The following is a 19,083-nucleotide window of genomic DNA, read 5'->3' as shown; positions in this document are numbered from 1 at the left end:
CACATGTACCCTACAACTTAAAGTATAATCAAAAAAAAAAAAAAAAAGTCATACCACTTATAAAAGCATAAAAATTATACCTAATATAAGAAACTTAATGAATATCCACCAAAACGACTAAAATTTAAAATACTGGCCAGGCATGGTGGCACACACCTGTAGTCCCAGCTACTTGGGAGCCTGAAGTAGGACTATCACTTCTGCCTGGAAGGTCGAGGCTGCAGCGAACCATGATCGCACCACTGTACTCCAGCCTGGGGACAGAGCAAGACCTTGTCTCTAAAAAAATAATAAAATAAAATAGGCTGGGAGGGGTGGCTCATGCTTGTAATTCTAGCACTTTGGGAGGACGAGACAGGCGGATCACCTGAGGTCAGGAGTTCGAGACCAGCCTGGCCAACTCTGTCTCTACTAAAAATACAAAAATTAGCCAGGCGTGGTGGTGCATGCCTGTCATCCCAGCTACTTGGGAGGCTGAGGCAGGAGAATTGCTTGAACCAGGAGGCGGAGACCGTAGTGAGCAGAGATTGTGCCACTGCACTCCAGCCTGGGTGACAGAGCGAGACTCCATCTAAAAGAAAAAACAGAAACTAAAATAAAATAAATAGTAACAATTCTAAGTGTTAGAGAGAATGTGGAGTAATCGGAAGTCTTCTAGCCTGTAGCAAACCCCCCGTTAGTAATCAGGAGTCTTCTAGCCTGTGGCAAACCCCCCGTTAGTAAACAGGCAAAAGAGAGCCTCACGGTTGTTTGCCGAGTGTTTGCAGCAGCGTTATTTGTAATATCCCCAAATTGAAAACAGCCTAAACATCCATCAATAGTAGATGACTGATAATAAACAAATTATGGCATATTCCCAAAATATAACACTAAATCGCCATGAAAATTAACTCACTAGGGCTACCTATAACAATATGCATGAATCTCACAGAATTTTGTTAAAATAGAGTCCTAACACAGATAAATATAGATTTTTTGATTCCATTTTATAAAAGTTAGCAAAATTGATCTCTGTAGATAGGAGTCAAGATAATTCTTAACATGGAGGAGGAAGGCTAGAGATAATAACTGAGTGAGGACATCAGAGCGACTTCTAAGGTCCTAGTAATATTCTATTTCTTAATCTAGGCCGATATGGGAAAGGCTAGAAATGAATTTTTATTCATAATCTTTATTTTTCACTCCTCTCTCTGAGCCCTTTGTCATATGACTTTAGAGTTTCTCTGATAAAGGCAGAATATAGCTCCCTATATGACCTGTTTTGGTTAATAGAATGAGGCAGAAATGAACGTATGTCTGTTCAAAGCCTAGGCTTCAAAGGCCCTTATACATTTTTATTTTTTTATTTCATTTTAAATTTTTGTGGGTACATACTAGATGTTTAAATATCTCATGAGGTACGTGAGATGTGTTGATAGAGGCAGGCAGTGTATAATAATCACATTATGGGAAATGGGGTATGCATCTCCTTAAGCATTTATTTTCTGTGTTACAAAAGTCTGCAATGCTTCACGAATTTGTGCAGAGGCTATGCTAATCTCCATATCATTTCAATTTTAGTGTATATGCTGCTGAAGTAAGCACCCTCATGCATTTCTATCTGCTTTTTAGTGTTTCTGCAATCACTGTGAATAGAACATGTCTGTGTTAGCCTCCCAAAAGGAGGATGGATGGGCTGTAGAGGAGAGACATACCAGATGTCTTACTTTGGTTGTGTTGTTATAACAAAATACTTTAAACGAGCTAATTTATAGAGAACAGAAACGTATTTTTCATGGAGGCTGGAACCCATGATCAAGGCACCAGCAGGTTCAGATCTAGTAACGGCCCAATCTCTGCTTCCAAGTTGGTGCCTCGTTGCTGCATCCTCTGAAGAAGAGGAAGGTTGTGTCCTCACCAAGCAGAAAAGGTGGAAGGCACAGAAGGGCAAAAGAGAGAGGGGCAAACTCCCTTCACGGAGTCCTTCCATAATGACATTAATCCATTCATGAGGGCAGAACCCTCATGACCTAAACACCTCCCCAAAGACCTGTCCTCCCAATACTTGCCTTGAGGATTATGTTTCCAACACACAAAGTGTAGGGGATACATTCAGACCATAACACCAGGTAAGCTGCCCCAGCCAAATGCAGCCTCGAGCGAGTCCCTGTTGGTATTTGTAAATGCACAAGTAAGCAGCTAACTGCAAACACAGGAGTAACGCTAGACACGTGGGCTCTGCTCTTGGCTGGATTTGGTAGGTTTCATTTAGATGGGAGAGTTCTGTTTCATGTGGTTTTCATTCTCTCCCACAGACTGATAGACTAGACCAGGTGTGTCTTTCTCATGATGATGGCATCAGCTCATGTAGAACAGCATTTTACACACGGTCTCTTGGATTCTTGACTTGGAACTAGCTCTCCATAAGTTCTGCTTTATTCCATTAGTCCAAGCGAGTTAGTTAGATGACCAAACCCCAAATGAAGGGACAGAGAAATGTCCTTTTTTGTGGAAGAAACTGCAAAATCTCAAGGCAATAGCTTTAATCAGAGGAATTGTGAAGTATTGGAGCCATTAACACAATCTTTGACTCCTAGAAGGATATCACACGGTAAATAAGTAATTACAGCATGATTCATTCATTAAAATTATATTAAGTATTATGATGAAGAAATACTGCATGGTAAGCTCTACATGGAAAACAAAAGAGAAAACAAATACATTGTTAAGCGTTTCTATTTCAAGATTACAATCCTGGATAATTATAATATTGACTATCACATCTCCATAGGAGGAGCTATTTAATAATGCACATGATATCTCGTCTGTATTTTGTTAAATGCATAAAACGGACATTAAGAAACAAAACTAATATCCTAGCTATGTAAAAATCTCTGATTGTTTTTCTATTTAATTTTGAGAGCTAAACAAGCCAGGCTATTTCCTTCTGTCTCTGATGACTTTGCACAGAACTTTTACACCATTTGGAATTCCATACTATGTGGTTTTATATCTTTAGGTTTGAGGAACATATATATTGAGAGATTATGAGGGAGTGAGGTAGGGAATTATTAGGGAAAAAATTTGTCCTCAAAGTGTTACCTTTGCAAAGAAAGAAAAATGCACCAGCATTGATACTTTCCTGGGTATCTCGTTCAGGGCCCTTCTCATTATTCTACTGTCCACTCCTGACTCTCTGCAGGACGAGGAAGGAGTATCTCATTTGTCCACATAATCGGTTGGTGTTTCAAAAGCTCTCTTTTCTCCCTTGACTGCCTTCAAGCAGAGTAAATTCTTCTCTTTTTCCTCTTCAAGTGTAATAAATCTTTGGGGATCTATCCTCTCTTACAATAGGGTGGAAAGATGAGGAAGAAGCTGCTGTTTTGAAGTTTTATCTGCATCTAGGTAGGCAAACTCAAATAAGAGCGGGATAAGCAAAATATCCCTGAGGTATTTTCCAACCTAGTTTTACCAATAATGTCTACTTAGATTCTGATTTGGCTTCTTCTGGCTGCTGTTAGTCGATTGGATTTAAGACGGCTGCAAATTCTTTGACGTTCCTTCCATTGAGAGTGGGGTCTATATCCCCTGCCCTATAAATTCAGTGAGGAAGTGATGCTATGTAACTTCCAAGGCTAGGCATACAATTTCCATGCAGCTTTTACCTTGTTCTCCTAGGACAATCACTTTCCAGGTGCTTCCTCTTGGGTATCTCAGAATCCAGCTGCCATGAGAAGAGAAACCTAAACCACCTAGAGAGGCCCTGTGTGGGTATCCGGCTTACAGTCCCAGCTGAGGAAGATTAAATCAGGCACCACACAAGGAAGTGAAAGAGGCACCAAAATCATAGACCAGAGACCAGTCATTTTTGTTGGACACTGTTTGAATTCCTGATCCACAGAAGCAATTAATTAATATAATCAAATGGTGGTTTTTTTTTTTCAGGCCACTAAATTAGGGCACATTTGTTATATAGCAATAATGACTGGTACATTTGAGAAAAGAGCATGGATGAGGGACAACCATACATCCGTGCAACAGATGAATCATACAAAGGAAAAGGACAATTCTTGGGAAAGAGAACTCTCAGAAATGTCAATCTGTTTCAGGAGTTCAAGCCTCATCAGGATCCAACTGGCCAGAATCGGTTGCTTCCAGTTAAGCCCCTAATATTCAAAGGCAACTATTAGCGCAAGTCTGAAATGGTTTTGGGAACGTGATTTTAGAATGACCGAGGCCAGACTGTAATCACTAGAAACACGAGTATCATCCACCTGGTCAGCTCCATGCCTGCGCCCTGGAATGATGGGAATATATGTGTATGCAGCCTTAATTACAGAAAATTTAAAAATAGTTGTGTGTGTGTGTGTGGGTGGGTGGGTGGGTGTACTACCTTAGAGAAAAAGACAAATGACAAGAAAACAAATTTATATTTTGAGTTTGAGTTTAGTCATAATACATACTCATCTTCAGATATTCTTTAGATACACATACACACACACACACACACATACACAATCACACACATACATATCTCCCAGATTTAGAGCAAACCTTCATCACCTCTTCTATTGTCTTCATTTTTACCTATATTTCTAACTATGAAATTACTATTTATTTGAATTGAAGATCCTAAGATAATTGAATATTTATTTTCTCTAGTACGTGTCAAGTATGTTAAGAATTTAAAATTTCGGTAATAAGGATGAGACAAACAGACAAAAACCTTTAAAATAATTTAATAGCTGAGGTCATCAAAACTGTACTATTCCCAGAATTTAATGATCCAAGTTTTTTGTCCCTCTTTCAATATTGCAGAATGGTTACAAAATTTATTTTGGAATTTTAGTATAAAATTTACGCTATTTTAGTGCCTAATTCACATCTTTGGGAGAACAAATTAGTTTACCTTTGTACTGGTTTAGACTCAGTTTCAAATTACAGGTACTCACAGGCACTAGCTTAAGCAATATGGAGTATTTATTACAATGATGCTAGAATATCTCATAGAATTGAAGGGTAGGCATAAATTTAGTTCTCTGGAATTGCCTGAAAACAGGAACTAGGAGGTTTTATGCCTCTCTTTGTGTGTGTTTCAATTTTCTCTTTCTCAAGGATCAGCTGATTCCAGTTTTCCTGACCACACAGCCAAACAACACTAACAACAACAAAACATGGCTGCCGATGAACCCCAGGTTGACATGTTGCTCCCTGGGGCAGACTTCTCTTTTTCAGTCTCAACTTCAAATTCTTAGGGATTCAACCATGAATAGCTTAGGCTAAGTCACCGTCTTTGGGGGATGGACTCTGAAGGCCCTGCCCTGTCAGGCCTGGTGAGAGGACAGGGCCATGTTGTACAAAACAGCTTCCCGGACTGACTACTGCCCTCCTGTGGTGAAACGGGGGAAGCCGCTCCCAAATAAGGGTGGTATGAAAAGACTAGTCAGAGTGAGTTCCCACCAGAAATCAATAATGAATGCAAATTCTGTATTTTGAAATTCCAAAATGAATTAATAGGGAGACCAATGAGTTAAAAAGTCTTGCTTTGCCACCTAATGTGCTTTCCATGTTGGAATGCTATGCAAGGCATCTGCCAGTTACATTAATCCCTTCCAGGAGCCTCCACATAACAACCAGGTCTATATCGATCTAGTCAAGTTCTGTTCCCTTTGCATTGGCTATGCAGTTGATTTGCAAGGGATTCCTCCCCAGCACAGTCTAAGGGGATCAAGGGGAGAACCCCACATACCAGCGACACACTATGCTGGACTGTGCCGGTTAACTCATCAATGCATTCTTTTCCAGATGAGTTTGAGTTGAAATCGGTTACCTTGACATTAGAGTCAGTGCAGGTGCAGCAGGCTGTACAGTAATAGCTGGACATCAGATAGGTAAAATGATTTCCATAGAGCCCAGACAACACCTGTTTTAGCAGAAATGACCGGTAGAGATGCTTCTGATTCAGCACATCCAGACCAATAGAGCTGGGGTTGTATGAGGACTGTAAAAAATGGACATTTCAGGCCCCAAGTGGCTTCTAAGGCCTGCTCTTATATTTGCTTATTTACCAATAAATTGTTAAAATATGTTCCCATCACCTGAGAAAAACTGAATATGATTCTGTGCTATGCAACTTAAAAGAACCTATTTGATACACTTCTTAGGAGGCAAACAATTGACAGTTAGTGAGACTGAAAGGATGCTCAGATTAACAGTAAATAAATTTGAAAAGTGTTAGTTTTATTGGTATTAATAATGAAAAATAGTAGTGATAATAACAATGACCACAGTGCTGACCTCTTTATAGTGAGTGCTCACTGTGTTCCATTGAAAGTATGGCATTATCTGAACCTAAACAGCACACCATGTTCCATTGAAAATACAGGCATTATCTTCACCTGAACAGCACATGGGTCCTATGAGGTTGTTTCAATGTTACCGTTCTCATTTTACAAATGAGGAATCTGAGGCTCAGAAAAGTTAAGTTTCCCGAGATCCTGTAGCCGGGAAATGATGAAGCCAAAAATGTGACGCAGAGCCTGAGCTCTTCACCCCTTTGTTGAACTGCTTCTGTGGGACTTTTTAAAGATATGGAGTATTGAGAACAGATCACAATTTCATTGTGTGTAACCAAGTAAAGTGCAATCTAAAGACACATACATAAAGGACTCCCAGTAGCAAATATGTGGTTTACCTTTCCACATATTTTCCAAAATATTTGCCCTTGGATACTAATCCTAAAGTATTTCAACATCTGGTTCAAATTACACATTTTGCTTTATCTATAAAACTGCAAAACGTTATATCATTAGCACCAAGCAGACATGTGTTCCTCATTATGTTTTATTCTATTCATATTGAAATAATTATTAAAATGACTTCAGTTTCTCTATTTTCCTTATTTTCTTGTACTTTTTTAGTAGCAAATAAAGTGTTTTATTGTTAGACTAAAAAGCCATATTGAAAATTTGGGAAATTTTATTCTTTTATCTTGTTTTTGCAAGTCATCAGCTGTGATAAAATTTTAAAAAGTTATAACCCAGAGTTTATTAAAAATAACTCCCACTCTAATAAACCTACTCTTCCAAATGTCACCAATTATTATTTAAGAGAAATTGAAAAGACTTTTAAAAATGGCTTCTCTCTATTCACCATCCTAGGATTCTTAACACTGTGGACCACCTCCTTTTTCTAAATGACCACAAGTTTTAAGAGTGGGAATAGAAATGTGAAATGGGAAGAGGAAAATACTATTTGGAACATTGGTGTGAAGGAGAATAATTATGTAGCGTAGTAGGTTGCAGGTATGTAAAGATTAAATAAAAATTGTTATGTGTCTTTATTTGTTTTCTGAGCTTGTAGAAATGTAGAGATGTTTACTTCGAACAGGAAGGAAATAGAATGGGAAAGTTGGAGTCCCAGATAAGGTAGCAGATGACCTGTGAAGCAAAATCCGTGATAGTGAAAGAGATGGGAAAAGGTGCCTCCCCATTTTTCCCTGTGACAGGCTGAACATTAGATTTGGGGGAAATGTGACACATCCCTGAAAATGAAAGAGGGTAGAACATAAAGATCAATACAAATCCAGAGAGATGTACAGATTGAGACCGGGAGAAAGAAGTGAAGACCTCTCTTCTGATTACCACTGACATGACGACTACTATTCTTCTGTTCCTTTACGGTTTTTTTCTTGTTCTTGTTTTTCTCCTCCTTTTATTATTCTTTTAAACAAGCCTAAAATATTTGGTATTGAAACACAGCTCATTTCTGAGAACACAAAGTTATAATTGGATTTTGGATTTCCATGCTGCAACATAAAATAATGTTATAGTATTTTTAAGATAACAAGACAGAAAATATTGTAATGAATCAAAGACCAGGCTGAAGAAACCTGTGGCAGAAAGAAATTGAAAGCATATATTTTCCTGGATATATAATATTTTCTTTAATTATATAAAAGTCAAAAAATAAATTAAAAAGGCAGAACCCAACACCTATTGGCTCCATTTGGCCATAACCAGGTTTATACCATAGGGCCCAACCCCTTCACCTGGAATCTGGCACCTGCACTCTTGAGTGAAACGATTATCTATAGCATCCTCATTCTTTATTTTTGAAGGTTATTAGGAATATTCATTTTTTAGTAAAAACTTACAACTGTCATTTGTTTTAATAATTGAGCAATTGAAATAATTGAAAATGTTAGAACTTTGCTGTTTTGAGGGTTTATTCTGAAAATAAAATGACCTCGAATGTTTTCATTTTAGTTTGGATAGGAAAAAACAAACTGAATACCATGGTACACGTATTCATTGAAATTTTAAATTACTTAATTTTCATCCCATATGTCCTGAGGATAGAAAAAGAAAAGTACTGATGAAAAACAATTGTAAGACATTTTACACACCACTAAAATAAATAAATAAATAAATTACTGTAGGGCCCATGTAATACTCTTTTGGAATTTTGTTTTATCTGAATAAGTTTCAGACTGAATCTCTTTAGTTAACTTCATTATCTTAAATTCTGCATTAAAGATAATTACACTGATATATTTTACATTTATGGTCTTTTCCTCCACTCTTTGTGAATGCTATTTTTAACTTTTGCTACTTCTACACCCTGAAAGTCCAGAAAGAACATAACTCTGCATGAAGGCAAACAAACTTTATGCATCTTCTGGGACACCTCTCCCAGAAGGGTGATTTAGTAAATTCATCCCTTGCACCAAATGTTAAACCTCTATTTAGGCAACTGCTGGCAGAAAAATGAAATGCATTTTATTATTCCATGTAATGCTAGATTTTAACAAACTATATTATGTTTGTAAAACTATCTAAAGGCAGCTAATGTAGGTATAAAATGTGTTATCGGGTTCCAAGATGGCCGAATAGGAATAGCTCCAGGCTACAGCTCACAGTGTGAGAGACACAGAAGATGGGTGATTTCTGCATTTCCAACTGAGGTACCAGGTTCATCTCACCGGGACGTGTCGGACAGTGGGTGCAAGACAGTGGGTGCAGCCCAATGAGTGAAAGCCAAAGCAGGGCGAGGCATCGCCTCACCCGGGAAGCGCATGGGGGAAGGGAATTCCCTTTCCTAGCCAAGGGAAACCATGACACACAGCACCTGGAAAATCTCATCACTCCCACCCTAATAATGTGCTTTTCTTAGCAAATGGCACACCAGGAGATTATATCCCGTGCCTGGCTTGGAGGGTCCCATGCCCATGGAGCCTCCCTCATTGCCAGCACAGCAGTCTGAGATCTAACTGCAAGGCAGCAGGGAGGCTAGGGGAGTGGTGCCCACCATTGCTGAGACTTGAGTAGGTAAACAAAGTGTCTGGGAAGCTCGAACTGGGTGGTACCCACTGCAGCTCAAAGAGGCCTGCCTGCCTCTGTAGACTCCACCTCTGGGGACAGGGCATAGCCAAACAAAAGGCAACAGAAACCTCTGCAGATGAAAATGTCCCTGTCTGACAACTTTGAAGAGAGTAGTGGTTCTCCCAGCACGGAGGTTGAGATCTGAGAACGGACAGATTGCCTCCTCAAGTGGGTCCCTGACTCCCGAGGAGCCTAATGGGGAGGCACCCCCCAGTAGGGACAGACTGACACCTCCCACGGCCAGGTACCCCTCTGAGATGAAGCTTCCAGAGGAACAATCAGGCAGCAACACTTGCCGTTCAGCAATATTCACTCTTCTGCAGCCTCTGCTGCTGATACCCAGGCAAACAAGGTCTGGAGTGGACCTCCAGCAAATTCCAACAGACCTCCAGCTGAGGGTCTTGACTGTTAGAAGGAAAACTAACAAACAGAAAGGACATCCACACCAAAACCCCATCTGTATGTCACCATCATCAAAGACCAAAGGTAGATAAAACCACAAAGATGGGGAAAAAACAGAGCAGAAAAGCTGAAAATTCTAAAAATTAGAGCACCTCTCTACCTCCAAAGGAACGCAACTTCTCACCAGCAACGGAACAAAGCTGAACTGAGAATGACTTTGATGAGTTGAGACAAGAAGGTTTCAGATGATCAAACTTCTCTGAGCTAAAGGAGGAAGTTCAAACCCATTGCAAAGAAGCTAAAAGCCTTGAAAAAAGATTAGACGAATGGCTAACTAGAATAACCAATGTAGAGGAGTCCTTAAATGACCTGACAGAGCTGAAAACCATGGCACGAGAATGATGTGACAAATGCACAAGCTTCAGTAACTGATTTGATCAACTGGAAGAAAGGGTATCAGTGATTGAAGATCAGATGAATGAAATGAAGCGAGAAGAGAAGTTTAGAGAAAAAAGAGTAAAAAGAAATGAACAAAACCTCCAAGAAATATGGGACTACGTGAAAAGACCAAATCTATGTCTGATTGGTGTACTAGAAAGTGACAGGGAAAATGGAACCAAGTTGGAAAACACTCTGCAGCATATTATCCAGGAGAACTTTCCCAATCTAGCAAGGCAGGCCAACATTCAGATTCAGGAAATATGGAGAACGCCACAAAGATACTCCTCGAGAAGAGCAACTCCAAGACACATAATTGTCAGATTCACCAAAGTTGAAATGAAGGAAAAAATGTTAAGGGCAGCCAGAGAGAAAGGTCGGGTTATCCACAAAGGGAAGCCCATCAGACTAAGAGCGGATCTCTCGGCAGAAACTCTACAAGCCAGAAGAGAGTGGGGGCCAATATTCAACATTCTTAAAGAAAAGAATTTCCAACCCAGAATTTTATATCCAGCCAAACTAAGTTTCATAAGTGAAGGAGAAATAAAATCCTTTACAGACAAGCAAATGCTGATATTTTGTCACCACCAGGCCTGCCCTACAAGAGCTCCTGAAGGAAGCACTAAACATGGAAAGGAACAACCGGTACCAGTCACTGCAAAAACATACCACAATGTAAAGACTATCTATGCTAGGAAGAAACTGCATCAACCAATGAGCAAAATTACCAGCTAACATCATAATGACAGGATCAAATTCACACATAACAATATTAACCTTAAACGTAAATGGGCTAAATGCTCCAATTAAAAGGCAGAGACTGGCAAATTGGGTAGAGTCAAGACCCATCAGTGTGCTGTATTCAGGAGACCCATCTCACATGCAGAGACACACATAGGCTCAAAATAAAGGGATGGAGGAAGATCTATCAAGCAAATACAAAACAAAAAAAGGCAGGGGTTGCAATCCTAGTCTCTGATAAAACAGACTTTAAACTAACAAAGATCAAAAGAGACAAAGAAGGCCATTACATAATGGTAAAGGGATCAATTCAACAAGAAGAGCTAACTATCCTAAATATATATGCACCCAATACAGGAGCTCCCAGATTCATAAAGCAAGTCCTTAGAGACTTACAAGGAGACTTAGACTCCCACACAATAATAATGGGAGACTTTAACACCCCACTGTCAACATTAGACAGATCAATGAGACAGAAAGTTAACAAGGATATCCAGGAATTGAACTCAACTCTGCACCAAGCGGACCTATTAGACATCTACAGAACTCTCCACCCCAAATCAACAGATATATATTCTTCTCAGCACTACATCGCACTTACTTCAAAATTAACCACATAGTTGGAAGTAAAGCACTCCTCAGCAAATGTAAAAGAACAGACACTGTAACAAACTGTCTCTCAGACTACAGTGCAATCAAACTAGAACTCAGGATTAAGAAACTCACTCAAAACTGCTCAACTACATGGAAACTGAATAACCTGCTCCTGAATGACTACTGGGTACATAACAAAATGAAGGCAGAAATAAAGATGTTTTTTGAAACCAATGAGAACAAAGATACAACATACCAGAATCTCTGGGACACATTTAAAACAGTGTGTGTAGGGAAATTTATAGCACTAAATGCCCACAAGAGAAAGCTGAAAAAGATCTAAAATTGACGCCCTAACATCACAATTAAAAGAACTAGAGAAGCAAGAGCAAACACATTAAAAAACTAGCAGAAGGCAAGAAATAACTAAGATCAGAGCAGAACTGAAGGAGACAGAGACACAAAAAATCCTTCAAAAAATCAATGAATGCAGGAGCTGGTTTTTTGAAAAGATCAACAAAATTGATAGACTGCTAGCAAGACTAATAAAGAGGAAAAGAGAGAAGAATCAAATAGATGCAATAAAAAATGATAAAGGGAATATCATCACTGACCCCACAGAAATACAAACTACCACCAGAGAATACTATAAATACCTCTATGCAAATAAACTAGAAAACCTAGAAGAAATGGGTAAATACCTGGACATATCCACTCTCCCAAGACTAAACCAGGAAGAAGTTGAATCCCTGAATAGACCAATAACAGGCTTTAAAATTGAAGCAATAATTAATAGCCTACCAACCAAAAAAAGTCCAGGACCAGACGGATTCACAGCCAAATTCTACCAGAGGTACAAGGAGGAGCTGGTACCATTCCTTCTGAAAGTATTCCAATTGATAGAAAAAGAGGGAATCCTCCCTAACTCATTTTATGAGGCCAACATCATCCAGATACCAAAGCCTGGCAGAGACACAACAAAAAAAGAGAACCTTACACCAATATCCCTGATGATCATTGATGCAAAAATCCTCAATAAAATACTGGCAAGCCGAATCCAGCAGTACATCAAAAAGCTTATCCACCAAGATCAAGTGGGCTTCATCCCTGGGATGCAAGGCTGGTTCAACATATGCAAATCAATAAACATAATCCAGCATATAAACAGAACCAAAGAGAAAAACCACATGATTTTATCAATAGATGCAGAAAAGGTCTTTGACAAAATTCAACAGCCCTTCATGCTAAAAACTCTCAATAAATTCTGTATTGATGGAATATATCTCAAAATAATAAGAGCTATTTATGACAAACCCACAGCCAGTATCACACTGAATGGGCAAAAACTGGAAGCATTCCCTTTGAAAACTGGCACAAGACAGGGATGCCCTGTCTCTCCACTCCTATCCAATATAGTGTTGAAAGATCTGGCCGGGTCAATCAGGCAAGAGAAAGAAATAAAGGTTATTCAATTAGGAAAAGAGGAAGTCAAATTGTCCCTGTTTGCAGATGACATGATTGTATATTTAGAAAACCCCATCATCTCAGCCCAAAATCTCCTTAAACTGATAAGCAACTTCAGCAAAGTCTCAGGATACAAAATCAATGTGAAAAAATCACAAGCATTCTTATACACCAGTAACAGACAAACAGAGAGCCAAATCATGAATGAACTCCCATTCACAATAGCTTCAAAGAGAATAAAATATCTAGGAACCCAACTTACAAGGGATGTGAAGGACCTCTTCAAGGAGAACTACAAACCACTGCTCAATGAAATAAAAGAGGACATAAACAAATGGAAGAATATTCCATGCTCATGGATAGGAAGAGTCAATATCATGAAAATGGCCATACTGCCCAAGGTAATTTATAGATTCAATGCCATCTCCATTAAGCTACCAATGACTTTCTTCACAGAATTGGAAAAAAACTACTTTGAAGTTCATATGGAACCAAAAAAGAGCCCACATTGCCAAGACAATCCTAAGCCAAAAGAACAAAGCTGGAGGCATCACGCTACCTGACTTCAAACTATACTACAAGGCTACAGTAACCAAAACAGCATGGTACTGGTACCAAAACAGAGATATAGACCAATGGAACAGAACAGAGCCCTCAGAAATAATACCACAAATCTACAACCATCTGATCTTTGACAAATCTGACAAAAACAAGAAATGGGGAAAGGATTTCCTATTTAATACATGGTGCAGAGAAAACTGGCTAGCCATATGTAGAAAGCTGAAACTGGATCCCTTCCTTACACATTATACAAAAATTAATTCAAAATGGATTAGAGACTTAAATGTTAGACCTAAACCATAAGAACCCTAGAAGAAAACCTAGGCAATACCATTCAGGACATAGGCATGGGCAAGGGCCTCATGTCTAAAACACAACAAGCAATGGCAACAAAAGCCAAAATTGACAACTGGGATCTAATTAAACTGAAGAGCTTCTGCACAGCAAAAGAAACTACCATCAGAGTGAACAGGCAACCTATAGAATGGGAGAAAATTTTTGCAATCTACTCATCTGACATAGGGCTAATATCCTGAACCTACAAAGAACTCAAACAAATTTACAGGAAAAAAACAACCCCATCAAAAAGTGGGCAAAGGATATGAACAGACATTTCTCAAAAGAAGACATTTATGCAACCAACAGACACATGAAAAAATGCTCATCATCACTCGCCTTCAGAGAAATGCACATCAAAACCACAGTGAGATACCATCTCTCACCAGTTAGAATGGCAATTATTAAAATGTCAGGAAACAACAGGCGCTGGAGAGGATGTGGAGAATTAGGAACACTTTTACACTGTTGGTGGGACTGTAAACTAGTTTAACGATTGTGGAAGACAGTATGGCCATTCCTCAAGGATCTAGAACTAGAAATACCATTTGACCCAGCCATCCCATTACTGGGTATATACCCAAAGGATTATAAATCATGCTGCTATAAAGACATGTGCACGCATATGTTTCTTGTGGTACTATTCACAATAGCAAAATCTTGTAACCAACCCAAATATCCATCAGACTGGATTAAGAAAATGTGGCACATATACACCATGGAATACTATGTAGCCATTAAAAAGGATGCGTTCATGTCCTTTGTAGGGACATGGATGCAGCTGAAAACCATCATTCTCAGCCAACTATCGCAAGAACAGAAAACCAAACACTGCATGTTCTCACTCATAGGTGGGAATTGAACAATTAGAACACTTGGACACAGGAAGGGGAACGTCACACACCGGGGCCTGTCATGGGGTGGAGGGTGGGGGAACGGATAGCATTAGGAAATATACCTAATGCAAATGACGAGTTAATGGGTGCAACACACCAACATGGCACATATATACATATGTAACAAACCTGCACGTTGTGCACATGTACCCTAGAACTTAAAGTATAATTTAAAAAAAATTCTAAAATATGTTTTTCAAAGTAGCTCAAGGAAATGCATTTCTGATATCACTGTTACATGGAAAAAAAGTAAGTCTTTTCAAAATACTGTGAAAATAAAAGTGTTAAATATTATCTAGGGCTACTAAATGAGATGCTTAATGTTCTTTTGTAGCTATCATGATTCATCAAATTATTTGGTTATTTTTGCTGTTGGAAATGCTTTAAATATATATTCATAAATTTTTTTTTAAAGATTTTTCAGGATTAAATCATCACTTCAAACAAATTAGAATGAGATATATTGAGAGTACTATAAATTGAGTCAATATTCATTTCAACCACTTTCTAATACAATTTTCTTTAATAAAAAATCTGGTAAACTAAAAAGAAATGAACAAATTATCAATAGATACATAGATGAACACATACATACATAGATAATTACCATTTTCAGATTCTTTTGCAGATGGACTCCCACACAGCTGTGGTTCCTCTAAGTAGTTATAACTACATCAAATCAGAGGAAGGAAGCAAGCAATGAATGAGAGGAAGCAACTATATCGAGGGATGTTGGCTTCTTTAGAAAGCATGTAGCACAAGTTCAGTGGGTTTATGCCTTGTATTCTGGTCTAGTGGAAGTCCTAGCATATAATTCTTAAAATTCTTAGTGCCTAGTACTATAAAAAATAGTGTTGGGCTTTCATTTGAAGATAATTAAATATGATTGAGCTTTTTCTTAATTTCTGTTGTTACTGTCCTTCTTGGAGATTCTTCCTGTTCTCTAAGACTCTAATAAATCTCTTTCTATTTAAGCAAATCACACAGATTAGTAATGAAAGGGACACTGATTTAGGTTAAAAACTACACTTGTAAAAAAAGAGTATCAGAATTTGGTACCTAGCGCTACAGGGGTGAAGCAGAGGAAGACCAGCTCCTAGGCGGAGAGGAAGAATTAAGTAGGTGGGGAGAGAGAAAGAGAGAGAATCTGAAAGAAAGACTGGGGGTAAGCTGTGAGGAATGAAAGTAATAGCAACAGTCCCAGAAATGTCAATGAATCTTTCCAATACTTAACATTAATGGTGTTGTTCATAAAAGTAGGCTGCCCTGATGGGATTTTCATGGGATAAAATGCAAATTATCCCATGCCGTTAGATCTTACTGTAGAAGCCACAGATACCAGCCAGATCACTTCTAGTCTCCATTACCACCTATGAAAATTAACATTGAGTGTCAATTTGATTGGATTGAAGGATGTGAAGTATTGTTCCTGGGTGCATCTGTGAGGGGGTTGCCAAAGGAGATTAACATTTTAGTCAGTGGGCTGGGGGAGGCAGATGCACCCTCAATCTGAGTGGGCACCACCGAATCAGTTGCCAGTGTGGCCAGAATAAAAGCAGACAGAAGAACCTGGAGAGACCAGACTGGCTTAGTTTCTCAGCCTCCATCTTTCTCCCCGTTGGATGCCTCCTGCCCTTGAACATCAGACTCCAAGTTAATCAGCTTTGGGACTCTTGGAACCTCAACCACAGACTGAAAGCTGCACTGTGGGCTTCCATACTTTTGAGGTTTTGGGACTCGGACTGGCTTCCTATCTCCTCAACTTGCAGACAGCCTATTGTGGGACCTCACCTTGTTATTGCATGAGTCAAAACTCCTGACTAAACTCCTCTATCATATTAGTTCTGTCCCTCTAGAGAACACTGACTAATACACCACCTGTGGTGTCAAATGTGTAGGCTACTTACCCAGCTCACTACTATCCTCCCTCAGTGTCCCAAAACTCCCCAAGAATTTGTACTCTTGATTGGAAACAGCAGTTCAGATGTAGACACATGTTCATCTAGGATAGTGTGTACCTTAAATTTTATCAATTTTTTATTTATTTTCTGGACACGGGCAGATTTGAGACTAATACACAAGTCCATATCTTATTATGCTTCTTTTTTTCTTGAGTGGAAAACCTTGCCTTCCTGCTCTACTTCATCCTATACCAGTGCTATTGTATCTGTTTGGTAGACCTTTTCCTCTTCTCCTTTAGCTATTTCCTTTAGCTTTAAATGTCTACCCTTCACTGCAGTACTTCTCAAGATTCATCTCCTTCACAAAGACTTTCAAGATTACTACAGCAGGGACTCTCCATATTTACTGAATAATCCTGTGGCACTTACTGCTATATAAAGATAAGCTACTTTTTTTTTGACTGTTTAATTATGCTACTTTTAATTTTTTGACTGTTTTATGTAATTATTTGTTAAATTCCAACTTTTATATTAGACTCAGTGAGTACAGGTGCAGATTTGTTACATGGGTATATTACACGATGCTGAAGTTTGGGATACAATGATTCCATTACCCAGGTAGTGAGCATAGTACCTCACAGTTAGCTTTTCAACACTTATCCCCTTCCCTCTCTCCCCACTCTAGTAGTCTCAGTGTCTATTATTACCATCTTTATGTCCATGTGTACCCAATGTTTAGCTCCCACTTATAAGAGAGAACATGTGGCATTTGGTTTTCTGTTCCTGCGTTAATTTACTTAGGATAATTGCCTCCAGTTGCATTATATTGCCTCAAAGGACATTATTTCATTATTTTTATGGCTGTACAATATTTCATGGTGGATATATACCACATTTTCTGTATCCATTCCTCCATTGGTAGGCATCTTGGTTGATTCCAGGTCTTTGCTATTGTGAATAGTGATTCAATGTACATACAAGTGCATGCATCTTTTTGGTCAAATGTTTTATTTTCTTTGGGATATATACACAGTAATTAAATTCTGGATCGAATGGTAGTCATGTTTTCAGTTGAGAAGTCTCCAGACTGTTTTCCACAGTGACTGGACTAATTTACATTCTTACCAACAGTGTATTTACATTCTTACCAACAGAGTTCTGTTTTCTCCTCAGCCTCACCAGCATCTGTTGTTTTTTGGTCTTTTGATAGTATCCATTTTGACTGTTGTTAGATGGTATATCATTGTGGTTTTGATTTGCATTCTGTGATGATTAATGATGTTTATCATTTTCTCAAATGTTTGTTGGCTGCCTGTATGTCTTGTTTTAAAAGTGTCTTTTTATGTCTTTTGCCCAGTTTTTAATGAGGTTATTTGATTTTAACTTCTTGAATTGGTTAAGTTCTTTATAGTTTCCAGATATTAAACCTTAGATGTATAACTTGTGAACATTTTCTCTCATTCTGTATGCTGTTTACTCTGATGATCGTTTCTTTTGCTGTGCAGAAGCACTTTAGTATAATTAGGTCCCACTTGTATATTTTGTTTTTATTGCAATTGCTTTTGGCGATTTAGCCAAAATTTTTTTGTTAAAGTCAATGTCAAGAAGAAAAATTCCTAGGTTGTTTTCTAGGAGTTTTATAGTTTGAGGTCTTACATTTAAATCTTTCATCCACTTTGAGTTAATTTTTGTATATAGTATGGTGAAAGGTAGGGGTCCAGTTTTGATCTTCTACATATAGCTAGCCAGTTGTCATTTATTGAATAGGGAGTTCTCTCCCCATTGCTTGTTTTTGTTGGTCTTGTTGAAGATCAGATGGTTGTAGGTGTGCGGCCTTATTCCTGAGTTTTCTATTCTGTTCCATTGGCTTTGTGTCTGTTTTCTATTCTGTTCCATTGGCTATGTGTCTTTTTTTTTTTTCCACCAGTACTATGCTGTTTTGGTTTCTGTAGCTTTAGAGTATAGTTTAAAGTTGGGTAGTGTGATGCCTCCAGCTTTGTTCTTTTTGCTTAGGATTGCTTTGGCTATTCAGGCTCTTTTCAGTTTCACATGAATTTTAGAATTTTTTTTCCTAATTCTGTGAAGAATGATACTGGCAATTTGATAAGAGTAGCACTGAATTTGTAAATTGCTTTGGGAAGTATAGACATTTTAACAATATTGATTCTTTCAATCCATGAACAACGAATGTTTTTCCACTTTTTTGTGTCATGTCTCATTTGTTTCAGCAGTGTTTTGTAGTCTTCTTTCGAGAAATCTTTCACTTCTTTGGTTAGCTGTATTCTTAGGTATTTCATTTTCTTTGTGGCTACTGTAAGTGGGATTGTGTTCTTGATTTCAATCTCAGCCTTGATGTTGTTGGTGTAGAAATGCTACTGATTTTTGTAC

General features: G+C 38.4%; 1 pseudogene; it reads right to left on the bottom strand.

Annotated features, from left to right (window-relative positions):
• Window positions 1-1,493: 1,493 nt before the first annotated feature.
• On the bottom strand, window positions 1,494-1,584 carry LOC116273970 (annotated as a pseudogene).
• Window positions 1,585-19,083: the final 17,499 nt, after the last annotated feature.

The sequence above is a fragment of the Papio anubis genome, chromosome 2 (assembly GCF_008728515.1).
Source record: "Papio anubis isolate 15944 chromosome 2, Panubis1.0, whole genome shotgun sequence".
NCBI lineage: Eukaryota > Metazoa > Chordata > Mammalia > Primates > Cercopithecidae > Papio > Papio anubis.
Note: the sequence above shows the minus strand (reverse complement) of the source record. Positions and strands in the feature narration are given on the sequence as shown.